This window comes from Coregonus clupeaformis, chromosome 25 (genome assembly GCF_020615455.1).
Source record: "Coregonus clupeaformis isolate EN_2021a chromosome 25, ASM2061545v1, whole genome shotgun sequence".
Lineage (NCBI taxonomy): Eukaryota > Metazoa > Chordata > Actinopteri > Salmoniformes > Salmonidae > Coregonus > Coregonus clupeaformis.
The window spans coordinates 11,102,891-11,130,197 of NC_059216.1; the positions used below are offsets into that span (position 1 = coordinate 11,102,891).

General features: G+C 46.6%; 1 pseudogene; it reads right to left on the reverse strand.

Moving 5' to 3' along the window:
* Positions 1-2,026: 2,026 nt before the first annotated feature.
* Positions 2,027-27,307, reverse strand: part of LOC121539743 — a 35,897-nt pseudogene continuing 10,616 nt past the window's right edge.

A 27,307-nucleotide genomic window follows, 5' to 3' on the forward strand; every position in this document is an offset into this window, starting at 1 on the left:
CATGATACTCAGTAATGTGTTGTATTGTATTTGCCCCAAACATAACACTTTGTTTTCAGGACAAAAAGTGAATTGCTTTGCCACATTTTTTGCATTATTACTTTAGTGCTTTGTTGCAAACAGGATGCATGTTTTGGAATATTTTGCTCCATCCTCAGTTCTCGTATCAATGCCATTAAACTCTGTAACTGTTTTAAAGTCACCATTGGCCTCTTGGGGAAATCCCTGAGCAGTTTCCTTCCTCTTTGGCAACTGAGTCAGGAAGGATGCATATATCTTTGTAGTGATTGGGTGTATTGATACACCATTCAAAGTGTAATTAATAACTTCACCATGCTCAAAGGTATATTCAATATCTGCTCTTTTTATTTTTACCAATCTACCAATAGGTGCCCTTCTGACCTCCCTGGTCTTTGTGATTGAATCAGTGTTTGAAATTCACTGCTCGACTGAGGAACCTTACAGATAATTGTATGTGTGGGATACAGCGATGAGGTAGTCATTCAACAATCATGTTTATAACTATTAGTGCACACAGAGTGAATCCATCCAACTTATTATGTGACTTGTTAAGCAAATGTTTACTCCTGAACTTATTTAGGCTTGCCATAACAAAGGGGTTGAATACTTACTGACAGAAGACATTTCAGCTTTTCATTTTGAATTATTTAGTAAAAATGTCAAAAACCATAATTCCACTTTGAGGTTATGGGGTATTGTGTGTAGGCCAGTGGCAAAATATCTCAATTTAATCAATTTTAAGTTCAGGCTGTAACACAACAAAGTTTGGAAAAAGTCAAGGGACGTGAATAATTTCTGAAGGCACTGTATGTGAAGGTCTGATAAACGGGTCCCCATGTCTTTTCCTGATGTGACAGATTGTCTTTAAACCCTCTCCCTCATCTAACTGCTACTGTGGATAAATGTCTCAACTCAGAGTATTCCTCAGCTCCTGACAACATATCCCTTAATGTGTGGTGTGACACTTGCACCTTCCACGTGCCTCTCTCATCGCCTTTGTGGGAATGAATTAGCCATTTGGGGCTTTAAAATCATAATAGACAGAGAGAAAGAGCATTGTAATTATGTGGAATTATGAATGTGTAAGCCCATTGTGTTCCAGATTGGTGGCCATGACAGGCAGAAAAAGAGCTTTGCAGCAGAAGATCTGCCAGGGCCCAATCTCTGGTTTCCCTGTATTGAAAGTAGAGAGAGACAGAGGCACTCAGGCAATAGGATCCAGTTTTCACGTGTCATCTGCTTAAATACAAAAGAGCCAGTGAGCTCAAACAGCATAGCTAGTTATAAATAGCGTAGCGCCTCTCCATGCTTTTACTAAATTGCTTCTCCCCTGTCTTCACTGTGTCTGTCATTAAGATGCACTCAGTTCACTCAGTAATGGACATGCTGTGATGACCCTGGCCTGTACACGCTTGTCATTTGGGCCTAAATATATGCCTGTATACAAACAAGCACACTCACACAATACAATGAAACAAGCGATGTGACTGAAAGTTAATCATCAGAAGGTAGCCAGCTACCTGTATTACCATAAACTCTGAAAACGAATGTGTTATAACGATACAATTAGATATAATCCATAATGCAGATAAAGTTCCTTCATTGACAAATGATTGAGTAGGAAATTGTATTTAACATCACTGCTACTAACTACATAGAGCTGGTAAAGCTAGTCTCCCATGGTGGGAGGAAGTCTTCTTAAATCAGTTCATCCTTTTAGGATTGTACCTCATTCTTCAATCTATTAAGCCAGAAAGATAACTAAGAGTTAGAGGCTTGTGTTTGAAAAATTCCTAATATCCTTGTACTGATCTCTATTAACTCTAAGATGACTATCCAATTAATCAACTCATTGATCACCTTAATAGGCCTCTCCGTTTTGTATTAGAGCACTGTGAAACACAGAAGAAAAAAAATGGTAATAAATACATCCCATACTGTAGTATCAACACCTCTAACATGTCACACCCAATATTCTCAGATATTGACCATATAAATCTATCTCCTATTGCTGAGGAAGAGGAAGGAGGGGAGATAGGTCCAGGAGCATGTCAACCACATAGAATCCCACCCCGTCTTGCTGCTTCTCTCCAGCCTGGTCTACCTGCTCAGGGAAGTGGGCCCCCACACAGACGTTCACAGCCTCCCACAGATAATCAGGAAGTGACCTCATCTTCCTCTCGTGCTCCGCCAGGGCCTCCTGATTGAGCTGCAGACAGGTGGAGGTGAGAGGTCAGAGAGGGTGAGTTGGTGAGAGCTGAATAGGCCTCTATTTGCATTATATAATTAACCCTTATAGATGTATATGTTATCCAAAGGGCAAGGTGGATGACCTCTGCATCCCTGCCTTCAGGTCTGAATGATATTTAAGTTTGGAAGCATGGTCAACTGGAAAATCTATTGTGTAGCCTATACATTCATCAAATAAAATATTCCATATGATGTTCACACGTCAGCATCGGAACCATACTGTATCTAGCACATGTTGGAACACAAGCTAGATTTCCACATTTGTAATTTGTCTACCAGTAGGCATATAGGATCTGTACATGCTTAAGATTGAACTGTATGCATCATGCGTCATTACATGTGTTAGCTCATTTGCGTATTGGATGGCCAAGGCCTGGATGGCCATTCTGTTGTAACATTTACGACAACCGGCACTATCTACCCATACATGCGTACGGACGTGTGGACAGGTGTGTGTATGTGAATGTGCGTGTGTGTCAGACCAGGGTTCATATACATGTGTATTTGATTATTTAAATACTTACTTTCTGTGTATTTGAGTATTTTCAAATAATATGGCCAGAATCAACTACTTCTATTATAAGTATTTGAAAATATTTTCAAATAATTATTTCCAAAAACATTTCAAATACTCCTAGGACCTGGGTTCAAATGCATGGGAGTATTTATTTGTATTTGAAAATGCTCTGTGTATTTGAATATTTTCAAATACTGTACATGCCAATGCTTTCCAAGTGTATTTCCAAATACATTCCAATATTCAACTACTTGTATTTTCAAACAAAAAACATATGAATACTTACTTTGAAATGTATGTGAAAGTAATTAAAATAATTGATGTGTGTGTGCGAGCGTGTTTGTTTACAGTACCTGATTGGCCAGGCCTTTGATCTTGTCCAGTGTGGCCATTTGTCTCTTGACCTGAGCATCCTGCTGAGGACTGCTGTCTGTAGACTACAGTACCAACAGGTGGCAATGTGAGCAGAGACTTTGTATGGCTGGCTGTGTGTGTACCAAGCAAGTGTGAACGCTTGAAGGACATGAAGTATGGGGAATGAGTATGTCTGTAAACAGTTAATCTGGTGACGTTACTCTACGTGTTACATTTACATTTTAGTCATTTAGCAGACGCTCTTATCCAGAGCGACTTACAGTTAGTGAATACATATTTTTTTTATACTGGCCCCCCGTGGGAATCGAACCCACAACCCTGGCGTTGCAAACACCATGCTCTATCAACTGAGCTACATCCCTGCCGGCCATTCCCTCCCCTACCCTGGACGACGCTGGGCCAATTGTGCGCCGCCCATGAGTCTCCCGGTCGCGGCCGGCGGCGACAGAGCCTGGATTCGAACCAGGATCTCTAGTGGCACAGTTAGCACTGCGATGCAGTGCCTTAGACCACTGCGCCACTCAGGAGTACTAAGGTTACAAAGTAGATGAGGAGAGAGTGAGAGACAGTGTGAGATGTCTGGTACAGTACACTCAGGAGGTGCAACCTGAGAGTAGATCAATGCTGTAGGGTCACAATAGATTAGACTTGTCCAATTCCATCAAGTGGTCTTTAAGATGTGGAACATCAGCTACAAGTTGTGTTGACCAAATAAGTTATCACATTATAACCCCTCTCAGAAATGTATGAAAGAGCAAAATATTTAATAAAATCTGCTATTAAACCCTTCTTTATTGAGGTGTTCAGATCAACTAGACTGAACTGGTGTGAAAGTAGCAGAGTACAGTAGACGTGAAGTGCTGGTGACTGTGCATGCATGTGTGAGTGTGTGTGTGAACAGAGAGGGTGGTCATGTGAATGAATCAGACACTATTGTGTACAGTACACTTCTGGAAAAGCTCTTTCATTCAGTGTAACCATAGTTACTCTCCCTGTCTACCACAGTAGATGGACAAATGATAATGAAAACCATGTGAATTTCTCTATATGGATGTGGAAAGCACTGCAAAAGTTAGACACGTGTACATCCAGGTGTTGCTATTAAAGTAATAGACCTGAGACATCTATAATTATAATCTGTAATAGCAGGTTCTATTTTAACTCAAAAGGAATATACTTGCCACTGTATCAGTCTTGGCAGACTCCTCAGCCAGGTCCACGCTCATTGCCCTTTTCAGCCTAAGTATATATTTAAAAAAAAATTTGAATTGATTAAGTTACCATTAAACTATGTAGTCTATGTCTAAGACGAAGTTGGTGCAACTCAGAACACAGCAGCACTCTGCCTCGTGCAAACAGTTTTGCTTTCCAACCTGCATTTAAAGCTCTGAATACATGAGCTCTGTACTGTTTGTACAGTACTAGTACATCAAACAACGAGAGAATCATTGAGTTGAATGAGTGGTCTTTTATGTGATTCCATAAGCACACATTCAGCTCACCTTGCCTTGTCTGAACCTGAGCACTTTGACTGCCCTTTCTTCTTTGTCTACTTGGATTCACTTGGGGAGGAAACAGAGAACACACGTCACTGGGTCTGATTTTGAGGCCATTTAAGTGAAAGCCTCACTCATCCCATTACATGAAAACTACCATTCAAAAAACATCTTATGCAGTCAGGCTGTATGACCTTGTTCCAGTTCATATTTTGTAAGTGAAAGGGGTAAATAAAGGGGTCCCGTATCTGTTTGATGAGTAAAAACAGAAGTTGTCTTATCCCTCATACTGCTGTCTGAACACCTGGTGGCTAATGGCTGGCCTTGGATAACCATCTGCCAGCTGGGGACACTGGATAATACTCACACACACACCCTGTCTCATATACACATATATACACACGCACGCACACACACACACACACACACACATATATATATGCACAGTCTTTCTCTCTCTCATACTGTCACAACTTCCGCCGAGGCTGCCCCCCTCCTGGTTCAGGCAGGCTTCGGCGTTCGTCGTCATTGGAGTACAAGCTACTGCCGATCCCATTCTCATCACTCCACTTGTCATGTCTTGTCAATCACACACACCTGGTGCTCATTCCCCTAATTAGTATGTGTATAAGTGTTCCCTCTGTTCCCCTTGTCTTTGTGAGTGATTGTTTGTTGTGAGAGCGTGTAGCTCGGTTGAGCTACTATTCACTGTGTTTATGCCAAGGTGGATGTTTTCCCTTGTAATAATTTTGTTTGACGCTTTGGGCGTTTGATTTATGTAAATGGAATAAACTCTGGACTTTGGTATTTTACCTCCTGCGCCTGACTCCTTCATTCACACCTCGTCACAGAATCACTCACCTGATCTGATATGGAGTCAGCAGGAGAAGACCGCATGCCTGGAGTTGTGGCAAGGGTCCAGGAGCATTCCTCGATGTTGGCCAGCTTGGGGGAAGCGATGGTTCGGGTTCTTCAGGTGGTACAACGCCTGGAGAGGAGAGGATCCGATCTATCGAGACCAACTGGTCAACCGGATCCAGCCACCTACACCCCAGTCCCTGGAGGGATCCAGATATCCCGGCCACCGGCGTTTGATGGGACGGCAGCGCAATGTAAGGGATTCCTACTCCAACTGGAGTTGTATTTCTCCAGCATCAGGCCAGCGCACCGGGAGCGGGAGAAGGTATTCGTCCTCGTTTCCTGCCTTTGTGAGAGAGCCCTGGAGTGGGCCAACGCGTTGTGGAATGAGGAAGGTACTGCGTTGGAGGACTACGGGGAGTTTGCTCGCCTCTTTCGGGCCGTTTTTGATCAGGCGGGCGAACGACTGGTTCATCTGAGGCAGGGGACGAGGACTGCTCAGGACTACGCGCTGGAGTTCCGGACGCTGGCATCGGGGTCCGGGTGGAACGAGCGGGCCCTGATCAACCATTTCCGGTGCCACCTAAGGGAGGACGTCCGACGGGAGCTAGCCTGCCGGGATGCCATGCTATCGTTCTCCCAACTGGTGGACATGGCCATCCAGCTGGACAATCTGCTAGCAGCCAGAGGACGTCCTGGTAGGGGTCTGCCCGTTCCCACTCCGGACGACTCTGACCCCAAGCAGATGTAGCTGGGGGGAGCCGCCGGTCGAGAGAGCGCAGGAGGACAGCGACAGTGCCACTCTGGTGGCACGAAGGGACAATCCACCTCACGTCTCAGTCAACGTACTTTTGGGTCTGGAGGCGGTAGGCAGGGTACTCACGCATCACCCCAGGTAACGAACACCCAAACGTGTTCAGAGCCCTTTGCGGCGCACTGTACTTTATCTATCTCCTTTCCCGATCACTTGATAGGTTCCCAGTGTAAGGCGCTAGTCGATTCAGGCGCAGCTGGGAATTTTATGGACAGGGCATTTGCACGCCATCAAGGCATTTCATTGGTTCCCCTAACCATTCCACTCCCCATCAGAGCACTTGATAGTCGACTATTAGGGTCCGGGTTGGTTAAGGAAGTTACGGTACCAGTCACCATGATTACGCAGGAGACGCATGTTGAGCATATCACCTTTATGATTATTGAGTCAACTGCTTACCCTGTAGTCTTGGATATCCCGTGGTTAGCCCTTCACAACCCCAATTTCTCATGGCCGCAGAGGGTTCTTACGGGGTGGTCGCGTGAGTGTCCGGGTAGGTGTCTAGGTGTTTCCGTTGGTGCGACCACGGTGGAAAGTCCAGACGGTACCCCCACCATGCGCATTCCCCCCGAATACCATGATCTGGCACTCGCGTTTTCCAAGCGACTAAATTACCACCTCATCGGGAGGGGGATTGCGCGATAAACCTTCGGGTAGACGCTGTACCTCCCAGGAGTCATGTGTATCCCCTGTCGCAGGCTGAAACAGAGGCTATGGAAACATACGTCACTGAGTCCCTGCGCCAGGGGTATACACGTCCCTCCACTTCACCTGCCTCCTCGAGTTTCTTCTTTGTGAAGAAGAAAGATGGCGGTTTACGCCCGTGCATTGATTATTGGCCACTGAATAATGTGACGGTACGATGTAGTTATCCTCTTCCCCTCATTCCTTCAGTGATTGAGTCAATGCATGGGGCCTGCTTTTTCACCAAATTAGACCTCAGGAGTGCCTACAACCTGGTGCGTAGTCGGGAAGGGGATGAGTGGAAAACAGCATTCAGCACAACCTCGGGGCATTATGAATACCTGGTGATGCCCTACGGTTTGATGAATGCTCCATCCGTTTTCCAGTCCTTTGTGAACGAGGTGTTTCGGGACATGCTTGGTCACTGTGTGGTGGTCTACATCGATGACATCCTGGTGTATTCCGCTACCTGCGCCAAGCATGTGTCCCTGGTTTGCAAGGTACTGGTCCGACTGCTGGAAAATGATCTTTATGCCAAGGCAGAGAAGTGTGAGTTTTTCCAGCAGTCAATCTCCTTCCTCGGATATCGCATTACCACCACAGGTGGTGCGCCGTGCGTAATTGGCCGACTCCAACCACGGTAAAGGAGGTGCAGCGCTTCCTTGGCTTTGCCAACTACTATCAAAGGTTTATTTGGGGCTTTGGCAAGGTCGCAGCTCCCATTACCTCCTTGTTGAAGGGTGGGCCGTCCCGGCTCCGCTGGTCTGCTGAGGCTGATTTGGCCTTCAGTAGATTGCGGGGTCTGTTCACCTCAGCCCCGGTACTGGCTCACCCCGATCCATCACTACCCTTCGTAGTGGAGGTGGATGCGTCCGAGGTAGGGATAGGAGCTGTCTTATCCCAACGCTCGGGCACGCCACCCAAGCTCCACCCCTGTGCCTTCTTTTCTAAGAAGCTCAGCTCGGCAGAGCAGAACTACAGCGTTGGTGATCGGGAGCTGCTGGCTGTTGTCCGAGCTTTAACGGTGTGGAGACATTGGCTCGAAGGGGCGAAACACCCTTTCCTCGTCTGGACAGACCACCGTAGCCTGGAGTACATTCGGGCAGCGAGGAGGCTGAATCCTCGCCAGGCCAGGTGGGCCCTCTTCTTCACCCGGTTTGATTTCACACCCTCATACATTCCGGGTACGAAGAACGTGAAGGCAGACACACTGTCTCGGCCTTATGACACAGAGGAGAGGCCCAGAGACAACACCCCCATACTCCCGGCCTCATGCATTGTGGCGCCGGTAGTATGGGCAATGGACGCAGATATAGCGCAGGCATTACGCACAGATCCATCTCCACCGCAGTGTCCAGCTGGGCTGCAGTACGTGCCTGCGCTTATCCGTGATTGTCTGATCTACTGGGCACACACGTCACCCTCCTCTGGTCATCCAGGTATCGGTCGTACAATGCGCTGCCTGACCGAGAAGTACTGGTGGCCTACCTTGGCTAAGGACGTGAGGGTGAATGTTTCCTCATGCTCAGTGTGCGCCCAGAGTAAGGCACCTAGGCACCTCCCAGCGGGTAAGCTACAACCTTTACCAGTTCCACAACGACCATGGTCTCACCTGAGTATTGATTTTCTCACTGATCTTCCCCCCTCCCAAGGTAACACCACTATCCTGGTCGTTGTGGACCGCTTTTCAAAGTTCTGCCGCCTCCTTCCTCTGACTGGTCTCCCCACGGCCCTACAAACGGCGGAGGCTCTGTTTACTCACGTCTTCCGGCACTACGGGGTACCAGAGGATATAGTGTCCGACCGAGGTCCCCAGTTCACGTCTAGAGTCTGGAAGGCGTTCATGAAATTTCCTCTGGATTTCACCCCGAGAGTAATGGGCAGGTGGAAAGGGTGAATCAAGATGTGGGTAGGTTCCTGCGGACCTACTGTCAGGACCGGCCCGGGGGAGTGGTCGGTGTTCCTGCCATGGGCAGAATATGCTCAGAACTCTCTCAGCCACTCCTCCACTAACCTAACACCCTTCCAATGTGTTTTACAGTGGGGAAAAAAAGTATTTAGTCAGCCACCAATTGTGCAAGTTCTCCCACTTAAAAAGATGAGAGAGGCCTGTAATTTCCATCATAGGTACACGTCAACTATGACAGACAAATTGAGAATTTTTTTTCCAGAAAATCACATTGTAGGATTTGTTATGAATTTATTTGCAAATTATGGTGGAAAATAAGTATTTGGTCACCTACAAACAAGCAAGATTTCTGGCTCTCACAGACCTGTAACTTCTTCTTTAAGAGGCTCCTCTGTCCTCCACTCGTTACCTGTATTAATGGCACCTGTTTGAACTTGTTATCAGTATAAAAGACATCTGTCCACAACCTCAAACAGTCACACTCCAAACTCCACTATGGCCAAGATCAAAGAGCTGTCAAAGGACACCAGAAACAAAATTGTAGACCTGCACCAGGCTGGGAAGACTGAATCTGCAATAGGTAAGCAGCTTGGTTTGAAGAAATCAACTGTGGGAGCAATTATTAGGCAATGGAAGACATACAAGACCACTGATAATCTCCCTCGATCTGGGGCTCCACGCAAGATCTCACCCCGTGGGGTCAAAATGATCACAAGAACGGTGAGCAAAAATCCCAGAACCACACGGGGGGACCTAGTGAATGACCTGCAGAGAGCTGGGACCAAAGTAACAAAGCCTACCATCAGTAACACACTACGCCGCCAGGGACTCAAATCCTGCAGTGCCAGACGTGTCCCCCTGCTTAAGCCAGTACATGTCCAGGCCCGTCTGAAGTTTGCTAGAGTGCATTTGGATGATCCAGAAGAGGATTGGGAGAATGTCATATGGTCAGATGAAACCAAAATATAACTTTTTGGTAAAAACTCAACTCGTCGTGTTTGGAGGACAAAGAATGCTGAGTTGCATCCAAAGAACACCATACCTACTGTGAAGCATGGGGGTGGAAACATCATGCTTTGGGGCTGTTTTTCTGCAAATGGACCAGGACGACTGATCCGTGTAAAGGAAAGAATGAATGGGGCCATGTATCGTGAGATTTTGAGTGAAAACCTCCTTCCATCAGCAAGGGCATTGAAGATGAAACGTGGCTGGGTCTTTCAGCATGACAATGATCCCAAACACACCGCCCGGGCAACGAAGGAGTGGCTTCGTAAGAAGCATTTCAAGGTCCTGGAGTGGCCTAGCCAGTCTCCAGATCTCAACCCCATAGAAAATCTTTGGAGGGAGTTGAAAGTCCGTGTTGCCCCAGCGACAGCCCCAAAACATCACTGCTCTAGAGGAGATCTGCATGGAGGAATGGGCCAAAATACCAGCAACAGTGTGTGAAAACCTTGTGAAGACTTACAGAAAACGTTTGACCTATGTCATTGCCAACAAAGGGTATATAACAAAGTATTGAGAAACTTTTGTTATTGACCAAATACTTATTTTCCACCATAATTTGCAAATAAATTCATTAAAAATCCTACAATGTGATTTACTGGATTTTCTTTTCTCATTTTGTCTGTAATAGTTGACGTGTACCTATGATGAAAATTACAGGCCTCTCTCATCTTTTTAAGTGGGAGAACTTGCACAATTGGTGGCTGACTAAATACTTTTTTTCCCCACTGTAGGTTACAAACCGGTCCTGGCACCATGGCACCAGAGCCAGACCGAGGCTCCTGCAGTGGATGACTAGTTTTGGCGCATGGAGGAGACTTGGGACGCTGCCCACGTTCGCCTCCAGCGCGCCGGGCGTCGTCAGAAGGCCAACGCTGACCGCCACCGCAGGGAGACCCAGGTGTTCGTACTGGGGGATCGGGTCTGGTTCTTGACCCGGAATCTGCCCCTCCGCCTGCCCCGCCGGAAGCTGAGCCCGTGGTTTGTGGGGCCGTTTAAAGTCCTGAGGAGAATAAACGAGGTGACATACCGTTTGTTACTCCCTCCGATTACCTTATTAACCCCTCGTTTCATGTGTCTCTCCTCAGGCCGGTGGTAGCTGGTCCGCTCCAGGAGTATGAGGTGCGGGAGCTTCCTCCACCTCCTCTGGACATTGAGGATGACCCGGCATACACAGTCCGTTCCATCCTGGATTCGAGGCGTCGGGTGGGGGGTCTTCAGTATCTCGTGGAGTCGGAGAGGTACGGTCCGGAGGAACGGTGCTGGATCCCAAGGCGGGACATCCTCGATCCCTCCCTGTTGAGGGATTTCCACCGTCGCCATCCGACTCGCCCTGCTCCGCGTCCTCCTGGCCGTCCCCGAGGCCGGGGTCGGCGCACTGCTGGAGCCGCGCGTCGGGGGGGGGGGGTTTACTGTCACAACTTCCGCCGAGGCTGCCCCCCCCTTCTCGGGTCGGGCAGGCTTTGGCATTCATCGTCACCGGAGTACTAGCTACTGCCGATCCCATTCTCATCACTCCACTTGTCATGTCTTGTCAATCACACACACCTGGTGCTCATTCCCCTAATGAATATGTGTATAAGTGTTCCCTCTGTTCCCCTTGTCTTTGTGAGTGATTGTTTGTTGTGAGAGCGTGTAGCTCGGTTGAGCTACAATTCACTGTGTTTATGCCAAGGTGGATGTTTCCCCTTGTAATAGTTTTGTTTTACGCTTTGGGCATTTGATTTATGTAAACGGAATAAACTCTGGACTTCTGTATTTTACCTCCTGCGCCTGACTCCTTCATTCACACATACACACATACACAAAAAAAAAATACACTCTAACACCTGCACCCACACTACAGACCACCATAAGCTGGCCGAGGACCTTGAATAACCTGCATGGATGGCTGACTCATCTATTACTTCAGTTATTGTCTTTGCAAAAGGTCAAATACTTTCCCTGTCTAACACACATGCGCTTTATACAGACACACACAGGTATTGCATATTATAGGTAGGCTACTGTGATGTGTGTTGGCCCACCTCTCCAAGCATTGAGTTCAATGATGTGTCTCTCCGTGGCCATCTCCAACAGCTTGGCTAGTCGCTGTCAGTCACACAGGAAACAGGCAACAGGAAGTATCAGTAACAGAGCGGCAGCTCTACCAAGTGCAAAACAGACCTAGTGGAAGTCTCCACTGAAATGTGTTAGAGATCTGATAAACAGCATGCGGTATGTGCTGTAAAACTTCATATATAGATAGATAGATAAATAAATAAAACTACTGTAACACAACCTTTGCCATGGCTGAAACTGATTCTGACTGTGACTGACTGAGACCTGACTATGAGATGCTAGCTCGATTGGCCTTCCAGTCCAGGGGGGTTTATTCCCTGAGCAGTGAGGTCACAACCCAGAGAAAATTACCTGATTGACCTCTATCTGATGCAGATCCAGAGCTTATGCTAAGAGCACCTGGTTGTGATGGATAATCAATACTGTGCTACAGGCCTGGCTCCCAGCCATCAGCTGAAGGCATGAGGTGAGATTCACTCTTGAGGTTAGGTGCATGGTGGGGCTCTGCACGTGGGAATGAGTCCCAGTTTTGGGTGAGTCCTGAGGAAATCAATAGGTGTGGTGAACAGAGCCAAATCAAATCAAATCAAATTGTATTGGCCACATGCGCCGAATACAACAGGTGCAGACATTACAGTGAAATGCTTACTTACAGCCCTTAACCAACAGTGCATTTATTTTTAATAAAAAAGTAGAATAAAACAAAAAAGTGTTGAGAAAAAAAGAGCAGAAGTAAAATAAAATAACAGTAGGGAGGCTATATATACAGGGGGTTACCGGTGCAGAGTCAATGTGCGGGGGCACCGGCTAGTTGAGGTAGTTGAAGTAATATGTACATGTGGGTAGAGTTAAAGTGACTATGCATAAATAATTAACAGAGTAGCAGCAGCGTAAAAAGATGGGGTGGGGGGGGGCAGTGCAAATAGTCCGGGTAGCCATGATTAGCTGTTTAGGAGTCTTATGGCTTGGGGGTAGAAGCTGTTGAGAAGTCTTTTGGACCTAGACTTGGCACTCCGGTACCGCTTGCCGTGCGGTAGCAGATAGAACAGTCTATGACTAGGGTGGCTGGAGTCTTTGACAATTTTGAGGGCCTTCCTCTGACACCGCCTGGTATAGAGGTCCTGGATGGCAGGAAGCTTGGCCCCAGTGATGTACTGGGCCGTACGCACTACCTTCTGTAGTGCCTTATGGTCGGAGGCCAAGCAGTTGCCATACCAGGCGGTGATGCAACCAGTCAGGATGCTCTCGATGGTGCAGCTGTAGAATTTTTTGAGGATCTGAGGACCCATGCCAAATCTTTTCAGTCTCCTGAGGGGGAATAGGCTTTGTCGTGCCCTCTTCACGACTGTCTTGGTGTGTTTGGACAATGATAGTTCGTTGGTGATGTGGACACCAAGGAACTTGAAGCTCTCAACCTGTTCCACTACAGCCCCGTCGATTAGAATGGGGGCGTGCTCAGTCCTCTTTTTTTTCCTGTAGTCCACAATCATCTCCTTTGTCTTGGTCACGTTGAGGGAGAGGTTGTTATCCTGGCACCACATGGCCAGGTCTCTGACCTCCTCCCTATAGGCTGTCTCATCGTTGTCGGTGATCAGGCATACCACTGTTGTGTCGTCGGCAAACTTAATGATGGTGTTGGAGTCGTGCCTGGCCATGCAGTCATGGGTGAACAGGGAGTACAGGAGGGGACTGAGCACGCACCCCTGAGGGGCCCCCGTGTTGAGGATCAGTGTGGTAGATGTGTTGTTACCTACCCTTACCACCTGGGGGCGGCCCGTCAGGAAGTCCAGGATCCAGTTGCAGAGGGAGGTGTTTAGTCCCAGGATCCTTAGCTTAGTGATGAGCTTTGAGTGCACTCTGGTGTTGAATGCTGAGCTGTAGTCAATGAATAGCATTCTCACGTAGGTGTTCCTCTTGTCCAGGTGGCCAAGAGTAGTGTATGGTGAGAAGTGGTTAGGGTGCTGTGCTCAGGACCAGAGGTGAATAGAGTCACAGTTGTAAGTTTATTACACACTGTTGTCAGTTTATTACACACTGTTGTCTTTAAATAAACACATCTTACCTCAACTACTTATCCGGTACATAGATGCAATGTAAAAATAAAGATATCCTTGAATAAGAGATACATTATGTTTATGCAAAGAACTATCAATAATATCCTTAATATCGAATTGACTCTGGCAGTTAGAGTTTGTCTGTCCTTTACTGTACCTCTTCTTCAGCTGATCACACTGCTCCACCCACAGAGCTCTGAGATCCACCTGCAGCCTCTCCTTCTGCTCCGTCACCCTCTCCTCCCTGGGGACGGCTCTGCCGTCTCACCTCCTCTCCTGGGGGACACAGTCACCCCATCAGAGACCAGGTTCTAGACATGACATGGGGAAGGGAACAAGAGTCTGCTGCTGATCCCTATAGTAATACCCAGAGGGGGATGGATGATCCATAGAGATCCTATGAAATTACTATAGGGGCTGTGTATAAACCCTCAAAGTTCCATAATGGGGTGAAAATGGCAGCCATATTGGTCAGGGAGAACTCCAAACCAGTTTAATTGGAATGAATGACAGTATAGGCATAATCCATATTTGATTTATGCATGAAAATAAAAGGCATGTGATATATCATAAATTGTGTAACAGAATTATTGACAACCTTATACATATTTTCTGTATAAATAGCCTCTAAAATGTATGTAAACAGACCATAAATGTTTCAATTTATGTTTTCTTGGAAAGCTGTGAGTGCTATTATATGTTACAATATCAGTACTTGTTGCATTTCCAACTTGTCTAAGTCCTATCATCAACAGATTTCAGCCAGTGTATGGCTGTGGATTGACTGCATTGTTCGAATGGAATGTTGGCATATTGGCAGTTCATTGAAAAATTATTGGAATCATTCCTCTAAAACTGGCTGGCTAGCTAACAAAGCTAGTGCAGATTAATTCTTCAAATTCATTATTTTACACAATATCTTATCACATCGCTGGTAAACCATGTATGAACAACTCACTGACCAAAACGTTTGACCTTTATCCCATCATAAGAAGGTTAATCTCCATTTTAGTATTCTAATTCCTAATTCTATGGGATGATCTTTGTAAAAGGGGCTCTATCAGCGGCTCGGGGGTGCTATCAGGGCTCATGGCGCTCTACCAGGCCTCCATATCACTGCCTCACATAGAGGTCTGTTACTTCATCCTAGCAGCAGTATGCTGATATAAAGTAGGATCTTAGGGCCAGGAGGTTTTCCTGATAATGTAACCTGACCAGGAAATACTCAAGCAAAGCATCCTGGGTACAAGCCTAGAGGTGTTCTTCCACAAGCAATAAATGTTTCTAGTTAAAAACATATCTTACATTTCACATTTTAGTCATTTAGCAGACGCATTTGGAGGATATTTTTATCCCTTCATTAACTGCTCTACCAAGAAAAACACATTAGCTTAGGAATATTCCAAATCTCCGTGAAGCTAATTATTATCAGTCTAAATATAATTCTCATTAATTAAACTGGCCAACAGAAAAACAACATGAATACATTCTGTGTGTCTGCCACCACCCCCTAGTGGATGAGATGAAAATAAAACATTAATTTGTTGAGTCAGAAAACTTTAACTCCAGAGGGCTTAAAAACATCTAGGAGTGTATTCCATTACTATTTTTTCTTCATGGCGTTCTTCTTCTTGAGGGCTTTGAATGTGTCACTGTATTACTGGATGAGCTCCTCTCCTTTCTTCTGGAACTTATTCACCAGTTCCTTCATGTCCTCACAGGGAACTGTGGACGGCTCTGAAAGAGGAGAGGGGAGACTATGGTTGGATGTTGTCAGATTTTACACTGTTCCTACTTTCTATGTGCTGATATATGTATTTCAGTGGAGGCTCCTCGGAGCATCCTCCTCAGTGAATTTCATAAAAATAAAAATAGTGAAATATTTAAAAAAATATCATTTTTAGATAAAACTATACTAAATATATTCACGTCACCAAATAATTGATTAAACACACTGTTTTGCAATGAAGGTCTACAGTAGCCTCAACAGCACTCTGTACGGTAGCACCATGGTGTAGCTGGAGGACAGCTAGTTTCCGTCCTCCTCTGGGTACATTGACTTCAATACAAAACCTAGGAGGCTCGTGGTTCTCACCCCCTTCCATAGGCTTACACAGTAATTATGACAACTTCTGGAGGACGTCTTCCAACCTATCAGAGCTCTTTCAGTATGAACTGACATGTTGTCCACCCAATCAAAGGATCTGAGAATTAATCTAGTACTGAAAGCATAAGCTACAGCTAGCTAGCACTGCAGTGCATAAAATGTGGTGAGTAGTTGACTCAAAGAGAGAGAAAGACAATAGTTGAACAGTTTTGAACAAATTAATTTAAAGGAGAAGCAAGAGAGAGAGAGCTACAGTGAGGGAAAAAAGTATTTGATCCCCTGCTGATTTTGTACGTTTGCCCACTGACAAAGACATGATCAGTCTATAATTTTAATGGTAGATTTATTTGAACAGTGAGAGACAGAATAACAAAAAAAATCCAGTGGAGGCTGCTGAGGGGCTGAACGACTCATAATAATGGCTGGAATGGTGCAAATGGAATGGCATCAAACACCTGGACACCATGTGTTTGATGTATTTGATACCATTCCACTGATTCCGCTCCAGGCATTACCACGAGCCCGTCCTCCCCAATTAAGGTGTCACCAACCTCCTGTGGTGGATTCAACATCTGGATCAGAGGTAGGGACGACATCGGGTGTAACATCTAGGGTGGAGTCAACATTTGGGGTGGGGTCGACGTGACTGTTGGGGTCTGAACAGGTAGTGGAGTCAACCTTGGGGTCAGGGGTCAACTCTGTGGCTGGAGCAGTCTCGGGGTCAACCTTAGGGGCATCACAGAGAGCCTCAGGCTCTGGAACCTTCTCAACACTCTGGATGGGGTCAACAGACGGTTGAATGATTGGGGCAGGTTCAGCCTCCACACTGAAAGTGTTTGAGGGTGAAGGTGAATCCATGTTGGGTTCAGGCTCTGGAGGGGCCTCTTCAGGAGTAGGTGGAGTATCCTGGGTACCAGCAGAAGTATCAGCTTCCTTCACTGGAGAGGAAGCGTTAGTATCTGGCTCTAGTGGAACAGCATAGGCAAAGAGCACAGTGAATTACAAAACAGCATGTATTTTCACACACTGTGCACTCAAACTCTAGTGAATTTAAATATTGGCCCTACCCAACAGGAAACAGCCTTCATTACCTGTTTCTGCAAATGCAGTCTTCTCTCCCACAGTCTGTGTTATGTTGACAAGGGGCGTCTCATATGGGGAGACGTAGTCTGCTGATGACTGCGAGGACAGAGCACAAGTGTAACGATCCCGGCAGTCTGAGTCGGGTCCTGTCTGTGGACTAGTTTTTCTGCTCGGGATCTCCAGTTTCCAGAGGGTTCTGGAACGCTCCGGGGAGCTCTCTTGATTTCCGCACCTGCATCCCATCAGCAATCTGCACACCTGGTCCTGATCATCACCCTTCTTAGGCTCTGGCCTAACATCCATTCCCTGCCGGATCGTTAGCCATGAACATCACTCGTCCGGAACCTTCATCCAACCTCTGCCTGGTGGTCGGCGGCTGCCGAGCCATGATTGGATCAACCACTGCACCCCCAACAACTAATCAACGCCGCCCGCTCTGTTCCCTGGATTATTCAGCATCACTCTTGAATTTGTAAATAAACACTCACCTTCGTTTCAACTTACCTTGTCCTGGTCTGCTTCTGGGTTCTGGCTTTGTAACTCGTGACAGAACGATCCGGCCAGTAATGAACCCAGCGGACCTGGACTCTGTTCGCCATGCCATTTCCCATCAGGAGAAGATGTTGGGACAACATAGCACGGCACTACAGGAGATAGCGTTGTCAGTTCGAACCTTTCTACCGGTCTGACGGAGGTCCAGAACCAGCGCAAGTTTCCGGTGGAGGATCCACTACCGGTTTCACCCATCTCGCCTGCCGCGTCTGGAGCTGTGTCCTTCCGTGAGCCCAAGGTTCCGACGCCGGATAAATATGAGGGGGAGCTGGGAAGATGCCGTTCTTTCCTTATGCAGTGTGGGTTAGTGTTCGATCTACAGCCCTACTCTTATGCCACAGACAAGGCTAGGATAGCCTTTGTGATTGAGTTGCTGCGTGGTCGAGCGCTGGAGTGGGCTTCAGCCGTTTGGGGGAACGACAAGACCCCTGCATGGCTTCCACCAGGGGTTCACGGCCGAGATGAGGAAGCTCTTCGACCATTCCGTCCGAGGGAGGGACGCAGCTAGGCGCCTGTTTTCGCTTCACCAAGGAACTCGTAGCGTGGCCGACTTCGTGATCGAGTTCAAGACGTTGGCTGTGGAGAGTGGGTGGAATGAGGAGTCTCTGCAAGCGGCCTTTTACCAGGGTCTGTCGGAGCAGCTCAAGGATGAGTTGATCTCCTATCCGGAGCCTAGTGACCTGGACAGCTTGGTAGCCTTGTCTATTCGGGTGGATAATCGAGTCCGAGAGCGAAGGAGGGAGAAGCAATGGGGTCCGTCCAATCGATCAGCTTCTCAGTTCCCAGTCGGGTCGGGTGGTGGACCAGAACACGTCGATCATTCTCCACCACAAAGGATTAGTGGAGAGGTCCTCTCTCCCGATTCTGAACCCATGCAAGTGGGGCGGCACGGGTTAACCAAGGAGGAGCGTCAACATAGACGTAAGACCAACTGCTGCCTCTACTGTGGTAGTTCGGGACATTACATCTCCACTTGTTCCCGGCGGTCGTCAAACTGCCCGGCTCGCTAAAGTTGGGAGGACTTTTAGCGAGCCAGTTTCAACCTCTCAGTACCTCTGTCAGACCCCGTTTCCGGCTACCCTTGTGAACAGGAATCAGAGCTTAGCGATTAACGCTTTTATCGATTCAGGTGCCGATGGAAGCTTTCTTGATGCCGAGTTGGTGGAACAGCTGGGGCTTTCCAAGGAGCAATTGCGGGAAGCCATTGAAGCGACCACTCTGAACGGCAGTAGTCTGGCACGTATCACGATGAGGACTGAACCGGGTTAAGATGCTGTTGTCGGGGAATCATTCGGAGATGATTTCATTCTTCATTCTGCCGTCTTCCCCATGTTCCTCTGGTCCTTGGATACCCCTGGCTGAAGGAACACAATCCCACGTTCGATTGGGTGACGGGCAAGGTAACGAGTTGGAGCCTTGATTGTCATGCTAACTGTCTCAAGACTGCCTGTCCCCATTCGGTTCCCAGTCAGGTGATTGAGGCTAAACCCCCAGATTTGTCCCTGGTTCCCGAGACATATCACGATTTGGGGGAAGTGTTCAGTAAGCAGAAGGCTCTGTCACTCCCTCCCCACCGACCATATGATTGTGCCATCAACCTGTTCCCTGGAGCTGTCTACCCCAAGGGAAGGTTATACAGTATCTCCCGCCCTGAACGTGAGGCTTTGGAGACCTACATCAAGGAGTCCCTAGCTGCTGGTCTCGTTCGTCCCTCGTCATCACCCCTGGGGGCAGGATTCTTCTTTGTGGGTAAGAAGGATGGCTCTCTTCGACCGTGTATTGATTATCGGGGGTTGAATGACATCACGGTCAAGAACAAGTATCCCCTGCCCTTGATGAGTTCTGCCTTCGACTCCTTACAGGGTGCTACGGTGTTCACCAAGTTAGACCCTACGCAATGCGTATCACATGGTCCGGATCAGAGAGGGAGACGAGTGGTTGACGGGTTTCAATACACCGATGGGTCACTTCGAGTATCAGGTGATGCCGTTTGGACTGACCAATGCTCCAGCGGTATTCCAGAGTATGGTGAAACGACGTCCCTGAGAGATATGATCGGTCTCTTTGTGTTTGTTTACCTGGATGACATTCTGATCTTCTCGAAGGAACCTTCCGACCACGTCCAGCATGTCCGGCAGGTTCTGCAGCGATTGTTGGAGAATCGCCTGTTCGTGAAGGCCGAGAAGTGCGAGTTTCACGCCCACACGACATCCTTTCTCGGGTACATCATCTCCAGGGGAGAGATTAGGATGGACCAGGAGAAGGTTAGAGCGGTTCTGGAATGGGCCCAGCCCGGTACGAGATTGCAGCTCCAGAGATTTTTGGGGTTTGCGAATTTCTACCGCAGATTCATCTGGGATTACAGCCGTGTGGCCGCTCCGTTAACTGCCTTGACTTCCAGTATCAGGAGCTTCAAGTGGAATCGGAGGCGGATCGAGCGTTTCTGGATTTGAAGAGGCGATTCACCAACGCACCGATTCTCTCTCAACCGGACACGGCCCGTCAGTTCGTCGTTGAAGTGGACGCGTCTGATGTGGGAGTTGGCGCCATCCTGTCGCAGCGATGCTCCACGGACAGTAAACTCCATCCCTGCGCCTACTACTCTCGTCGCCTTTCGCCTGCGGAGAGGAATTACGATGTGGGTAACCGGGAGCTTCTCGCGGTGAAACTTGCCTTGGAGGAGTGGCGCCACTGGTTGGAGGGGCGGAGCAACCGTTTATTGTCTGGACTGACCACAAGAATCTTGCTTACGTGCAATCGGCTAGACGTCTCAACTCCCGTCAGGCCAGGTGGTCGTTGTTTTTCGGACGATTCAATTTTTTCCCTGACGTTCCGACCTGGATCTAAGAACGGCAAGGCGGACGCCTTGTCTCGGATGTTCTCCAAGACGGAGGAGAGTGGGTCCAAGACCGAGACAATTCTCCCCCGGAACTGCGTCGTGGGAGCTGTTAGGTGGAAGATTGAGGAGGAGGTGATGGCGGCTCTTCGGACGCAGCCCGGTCCCGTAACGGTCCACCCGGTCGGTTGTTTGTGCCTGAGTCGGTTCGTCCTGCGGTCCTCAAATGGTCCCACGCCAGCAAGATGGCTTGTCACCCTGGCGTGGCTCGGACGATGGCGTTTCTTCGCAGACGTTTTTGGTGGCCTGCCATGGCCGAGGATACTCGGGGTTATGTTGCTGCCTGTCCAGTGTGTGCGCAGAATAAGGGTACCAATCGGCCCAGCTCTGGACTACTTCACCCCCTTCCTATTCCCCGGCGACCATGGTCGCATCTGGCCCTGGACTTTGTCACTGGGTTGCCCGCTTCTGAGGGGAACACGGTCGTTCTGACTATCGTGGACAGATTCAGCAAGTTCGCCCACTTTGTGCCAATTGCCAGCTTCCTCTGCCTCGGAGACGTCCGAGATCCTGGTTAGGGGAGGTTTTCAGGGTCCACGGGTTGCCCAGTGATATCGTTTCCGACCGTGGCCCTCAGTTTACCTCTGCTGTCTGGAAGTCCTTCTGTTTGGCCATTGGAGCTACAGTCAGTCTCACATCTGGTTTTCACCCCCCAATCTAATGGTCAGGCGGAGAGAGCCAACCAGAAGATGGAATCCACGCTACGCTGCCTGGCCTCTTCCAACCCCACCTCCTGGGTCTCTCAGTTGCCTTGGGTTGAGTATGCCCACAATACTCTCCCCTACATCTGCCACTGGGATGTCTCCCTTCCAGTGCCTGTATGGCTACCAACCTCCCTTGTTCCCTTCTCAGGAGAAGGAGCTCTCAGTGCCTTCTGTTCAGGCCCATATTCGTCGTTGCCACCGGACCTGGCATCGGGCCAGAAAGGCACTCCTTAGAGTTTCGGACCGGTATCAGCTCCAGGCGAATCGTCGCCGGATCCCCGCTCCCACCTACACCATCGGAGATAGGGGTCTGGTTGGCCACACGGGATCTTCCTTTACGGACTGAGTCTAGGAAGTTGTTACCGAAGTTCATTGGTCCGTTTGTGGTGGAGAAGGTGATCAATCCGGTGGCAGTTCGACTCAAACTCCCGAGGACGCTCAGAGTCCATCCCACCTTTCATGTCTCCTGCCTCAAGCCTGTTTTCCTCAGTCCTCTGTTGCCTCCTCCGCCTCCTCCTCCTCCTCCTCGGATGATCGGAGGTGGTCCTGCCTACACGGTGCGACGCATCATGGATTCCAGACGGCGGGGCCGGGGTTTCCAGTATCTCGTGGACTGGGAGGGGTATGGTCCTGAAGAGAGGAGTTGGATTCCGCGGCGACAGATCCTAGATGCTGACCTCATCCGTGACTTCTACCGCCTCCATCCTGGCGCTCCGGGGAGTCCGCCCGGTGGCGTTCTGGGTCGGAGGGGGGTACTGTAACGATCCCGGCAGTCTGAGTCGGGTCCTGTCTGTGGACTAGTTTTTCTGCTCGGGATCTCCAGTTTCCCGAGGGTTCTGGAACGCTCCGGGGAGCTCTCTTGATTTCCGCACCTGCATCCCATCAGCAATCTGCACACCTGGTCCTGATCATCACCCTTCTTAGGCTCTGGCCTAACATCCATTCCCTGCCGGATCGTTAGCCATGAACATCACTCGTCCGGAACCTTCATCCAACCTCTGCCTGGTGGTCGGCGGCTGCCGAGCCATGATTGGATCAACCACTGCACCCCCAACAACTAATCAACGCCGCCCGCTCTGTTCCCTGGATTATTCAGCATCACTCTTGAATTTGTAAATAAACACTCACCTTCGTTTCAACTTACCTTGTCCTGGTCTGCTTCTGGGTTCTGGCTTTGTAACTCGTGACAACAAGACCATCAAAGCCCTAACAAAGACACCATAAAACCAACCAAGCCCTTTTCACATCTCACTATGGAAATGTTTTGTTGTGAAAGGATGAGAACCTTGGGAATGAAACATGTAATTTTCACGTGTTTCAATGAGCTCTGTCTGGGAATTGATTTACCTCTGTTGTCTTTGTTGTCTTCTCAGAATTCTTTATTGGGTTGAATAAGGCATCTATGAAATCTGAGGCAGAACAAGACAATACAGAAGAAATCAGTCCCCTAGTGACTTTCAAATAAATGACTCTTAAAACATCATCTATAGGTGTAAATTCTACCTACACAATCATGTGAACTGAAATGTGAAAATTAAAATGTGAATTAAAATGATTTGGTGCCTTTTCTGAAATAGAAACTAAAAGTAAGTGTACTGTACCTGCAAAAGCAGCAGGGATGTAGTCCTTGACCTCGATGTACACAAAGAGAGCTGGCAGAGTGAGCGGCATGTTGCTCTTGCTGCGCAGACAGATGTGCTGGAAGCCTGCAGGGCACAAAACCCCATGAATCAATCAGACACAGGCAGAAGCCTTCTGACTCAAGGTCTACTTCAATCAGCCTCATTGTAGGGAAGACTGGGCAGAAGTGCAGTTTAAACCCATGTAGAAATAGGTAACACTACATGAAGTTGCTCTAATATCTGTGTAGTAAAGCGGTAATCACTCAACACTGTAACAACACCATGTTAATACTGTGGTGTTACTAGATTAATAACAGTGTTACTTCACCGGTATAAAAGAAAGGTAATGTAACATGTTATCATACAGACCTGACTGAAGGGCCTCAATGGGGATGATCCTGTGGCCCAGAAACCTCCCGCCCTCCTCGTGAACCACGATCCTGAGGGAGGCCATGTCAGGCAGCAGGATCTGTCCACACAACAACAAGCTTGACCCTTCTGACATGCATTCATCAAGGCAAAATTATTAGCTTATAGAAATGATAGCTGAACGAATTGAATGAGTATACCTTCTCAAAAACAAAGGGTTCCTCGTTCCACACTGGGTTAATGGTGTTCGTTATGGGAGACCACTTGGTCTGATACTTCTTCCACGCCTGTCTTCACACTCTTGTCTGACAGGAACTGGCCTGAGTAGATCTTTAAGGAATTATGATAACAAATATATACGATACACAGGAGGTTGGTAGTACCTTAATTGAGGAAGACGGGCTTGTGGTAATGCCTGGAGCGGAATAGTATCAAATACATGAAACACATGGTTAGCATTTTTTTGTATGCCATTCCATTGGCGCCGTTCCAGACATTATTATGAGCCGTACTCCCCTCAGCAGCCTCCACTGATGATAACACCTTTAGAAACACATGTAGGCCTTTGGCAAAAGGATCTTTCTATAAACTAGGTTACCATTGAGGATTTCCTACACTGGACATCTTGTTACAGCTGTTGATAAGTCATTGATAATAATCTGCCAATTATTTTCATGTCATTACATTAAGATATAAGGGGAGATCATTGCTAGATTCAATAAAATTCATGAGTTGATTTAAAACCTGTTTAACTCTTTATCATGGTTGGTGTATTGACAGATTTGTCCACAATCGTGTGACATAAAACATTTACTTTCTGTCCTTGCATTTATGGCAGTGTCAATTTTTATTATATCACATATTAAGTATAAATCAGTTAAATTAGACATTGAACTTGAACCCAGTAAGAATCCAGGATCTAGCTGTCAGACAGTTTTTTTGTATAGAGATCTCAGAAATGCAGTGTAACTAGGTAACATTTCGTGTCTCTTTATGTTATGGGGTGAAAACAGTTTTCTTGGCACAGAAATCTGAAATAATGTATGCATTGCAAAATCAAATGCTTAAAGAGTCACCTTACCTTGATACTTAAAACCTAAATCGATACTGTCATTAACGTGGTTTTTCAATAATTATGCACAATACTTGTTGGATGCGCATTTGGTGGTTTTTCAATAATTATGCACAATACTTGTTGGATGCGCATTTGGTGTCCAGCTGATTATGCATGATATTTTCACATATCATACATTACATTTTACATTTTAGTCATTTAGCAGAAGCTCTTATCCAGAGCGACTTACAGGTGGTGAATGCATACATGTTATTTTTTATTTTATTTTTATTTTTTCATGCTGGCCCCCCGTGGGAAACGAACCCACATCCCTGCCGGCCAAACCCTCCCCTACCTTGGACAACGCTGGACCAATTGTGCGCCGCCCATGGATTCCATGGGCCGCCCAATTGTGCGCCGCCCCATTATTATCTGATCCAGGAAGGAACTTTTCGAATGATAGTCATGTGACGAACAGCTGTTGTGATAGCGCATGCCATGCTACAACAGCCCAAGTGCTGGAAAAAAGGTGTTCGAAAGGCATGTCCAGAATACTTTGGTGTCTCATTCGTTATGCCGGTGAAAACAGTTGTGCGTGGATCCACGTTGGATCTAATAATTGATGTTGATCATTTGTTGTTGTCTGTTTGATTTACAGCAGGGTCTCGTTAGATTTAACAGAGAAAGCTTCAAGGTAATGAGTTCATGTTTTTGAGCCTGGGATTGGACACAATTAGACTATTGCTCAACACCCAACGCTCATTAATTTCCAATTAATTATTCTGGATATAATGACAACAAATTACTTAGCCTAGTGGGCTTATTCACAATATGATCTGGTAATGAAATAACATACATTTACATTTTTACATTTACGTCATTTAGCAGACGCTCTTATCCAGAGCGACTTACAAATAGGTACATTCACCTTATAGCCAGTGGGATAACCACTTTACAATGTAATTTTTTTTTTTTGTTAATGTTTTTATATTTTTTTATTATGTGTGCCTGCGTCGGCCACATAGGCTACAGAAAATCAGCCATGCATCCAATCTATTTAGTCAGGCAATGTCCACATTATTCTCACATATTTTAGAATGTAATAATAATTTGAATATCAATGCATTGGCAAGACCCCCAAAAAATGCATTATTCTTAAAGTGGTAATGGCCTACTTTCTTGACACTTTTGCATGCTTTTTTGGGGGAGGGGGTTCAAAATTAGGCCCTATATGTACAATTATATAAATTATACAATTGTATAATATTGAGGTCCTTGAAGATTGCAATTAAGTGTTTGAAAAAGTCCCTGAAAGTCCATGAATTTGACTTGCCAAATGTCTGTATGAACCCTGCTTAAAGGATGTATAGTCATAGGCCTATGTTGTTGTATAGGTGGAGTTATGGGCTAATTTGAATATATTCATTTGAATCCTCTAAGTACACGTGGAACTGCTTCAAACCATTTAGAAATTTGATCCCAATGTCACACATTGCCCCATTATTTATAGAAAGACCCAAATAAGGGAAGAAATACAGCTGCAGATGCAGCAGGCCTGTATACACACTGACTGTCCACTTACAGTAGACTATCACAAAACAGACAGACATATTCAGCCAAGACGAACACACACACAGAAAGAGAGAGAGAGAGAGAGAGAAAGCCTGAGGGTATGCTACTCAGAAAAACAAGTGGGAGGAAAATAGCCCCCAGATCCAAACAGCCAGCTGCGTCAGCTCTTCCAAAGTGAAACCATGGATAATGATCCAGAGTGGTTTGATAATGACTAAACAGTCCAATAACTACATTAGAACTCACACATTTTAGACCTATAATTTTTTTATGAGATGTTTTAAATGCCTGTCACAAAAGCCTGAAGCAAGAATACTGAATAGTGCCGATGTCTGCTGCTCTCTCTGTGTGATTGGATTAAACGTAATAATAATAAATAATAATAATTGCCTTGATGGTCAGTGTGTTGTCCACGATGGTGTCGATCCTGTCACAGTAGGGGTCAAACTTCTTGTCACTACCACAGAAGAGGTCATGCTTGAGGCGGTAGCCTGTCCTTCTGTTGAATTCAAATAAAGACATGTTGTGCTGCATTGGGAAATCTGGAGAAAACAACAACATATTTTCAGAACATTTCAAAATCACATTCATGTTTCTTCACTGCTGCATGCAGCACAACATTTTCATGTGAGCTGGATCTGCATTTTTATGGCATGTGCATTAGAGCTTTGTGCAACTCAAAACAGTGCAACACTGACCTGCAGTGGTGAATATAAGAAACACTTATACTCACTCTCGGACTCAGAGTATAACATCAATAAAGGAACTCTACAAGTGTGCCTTATCATGACTAATAATAATAATAATAATAATAATAATAATAGGAACAATCAAAAGTTATCACACCAGTTTATCAGCAATAAACCAATTCCAGAGAGATGGTACACAGCAGTGTGTAACATGCCTATTTTGTATTTCAGGAAATCACATATATTCTGAAAGAGCTCAGAAGAGTTCAGAGACAACTTGAAGGTAAGTGCACATTTATCACAATAATTGAGTAAACAAGCATCACTTAAAATGTTTTTTTTTTTGTTAATTCCTGACATTTAATCCTAGTAAAAATTCCCTGTTTTAGGTCAGTTAGGATCACCACTTTATTTTAAGAATGTGAAATGTCAGAATGATTTATTTCAGCTTTTATTTATTTCATCACATTCCCAGTGGGTCAGAAGTTTACATACACTAAATTAGTATTTGGTAGCATTGCCTTTAAATTGTTAAACATTTCAGGTAGCCTTCCACAAGCTTCCCACAATAGGCTGGGTGAATTTTGGACCATTCCTCCTGACAGAGCTGGTGTAACT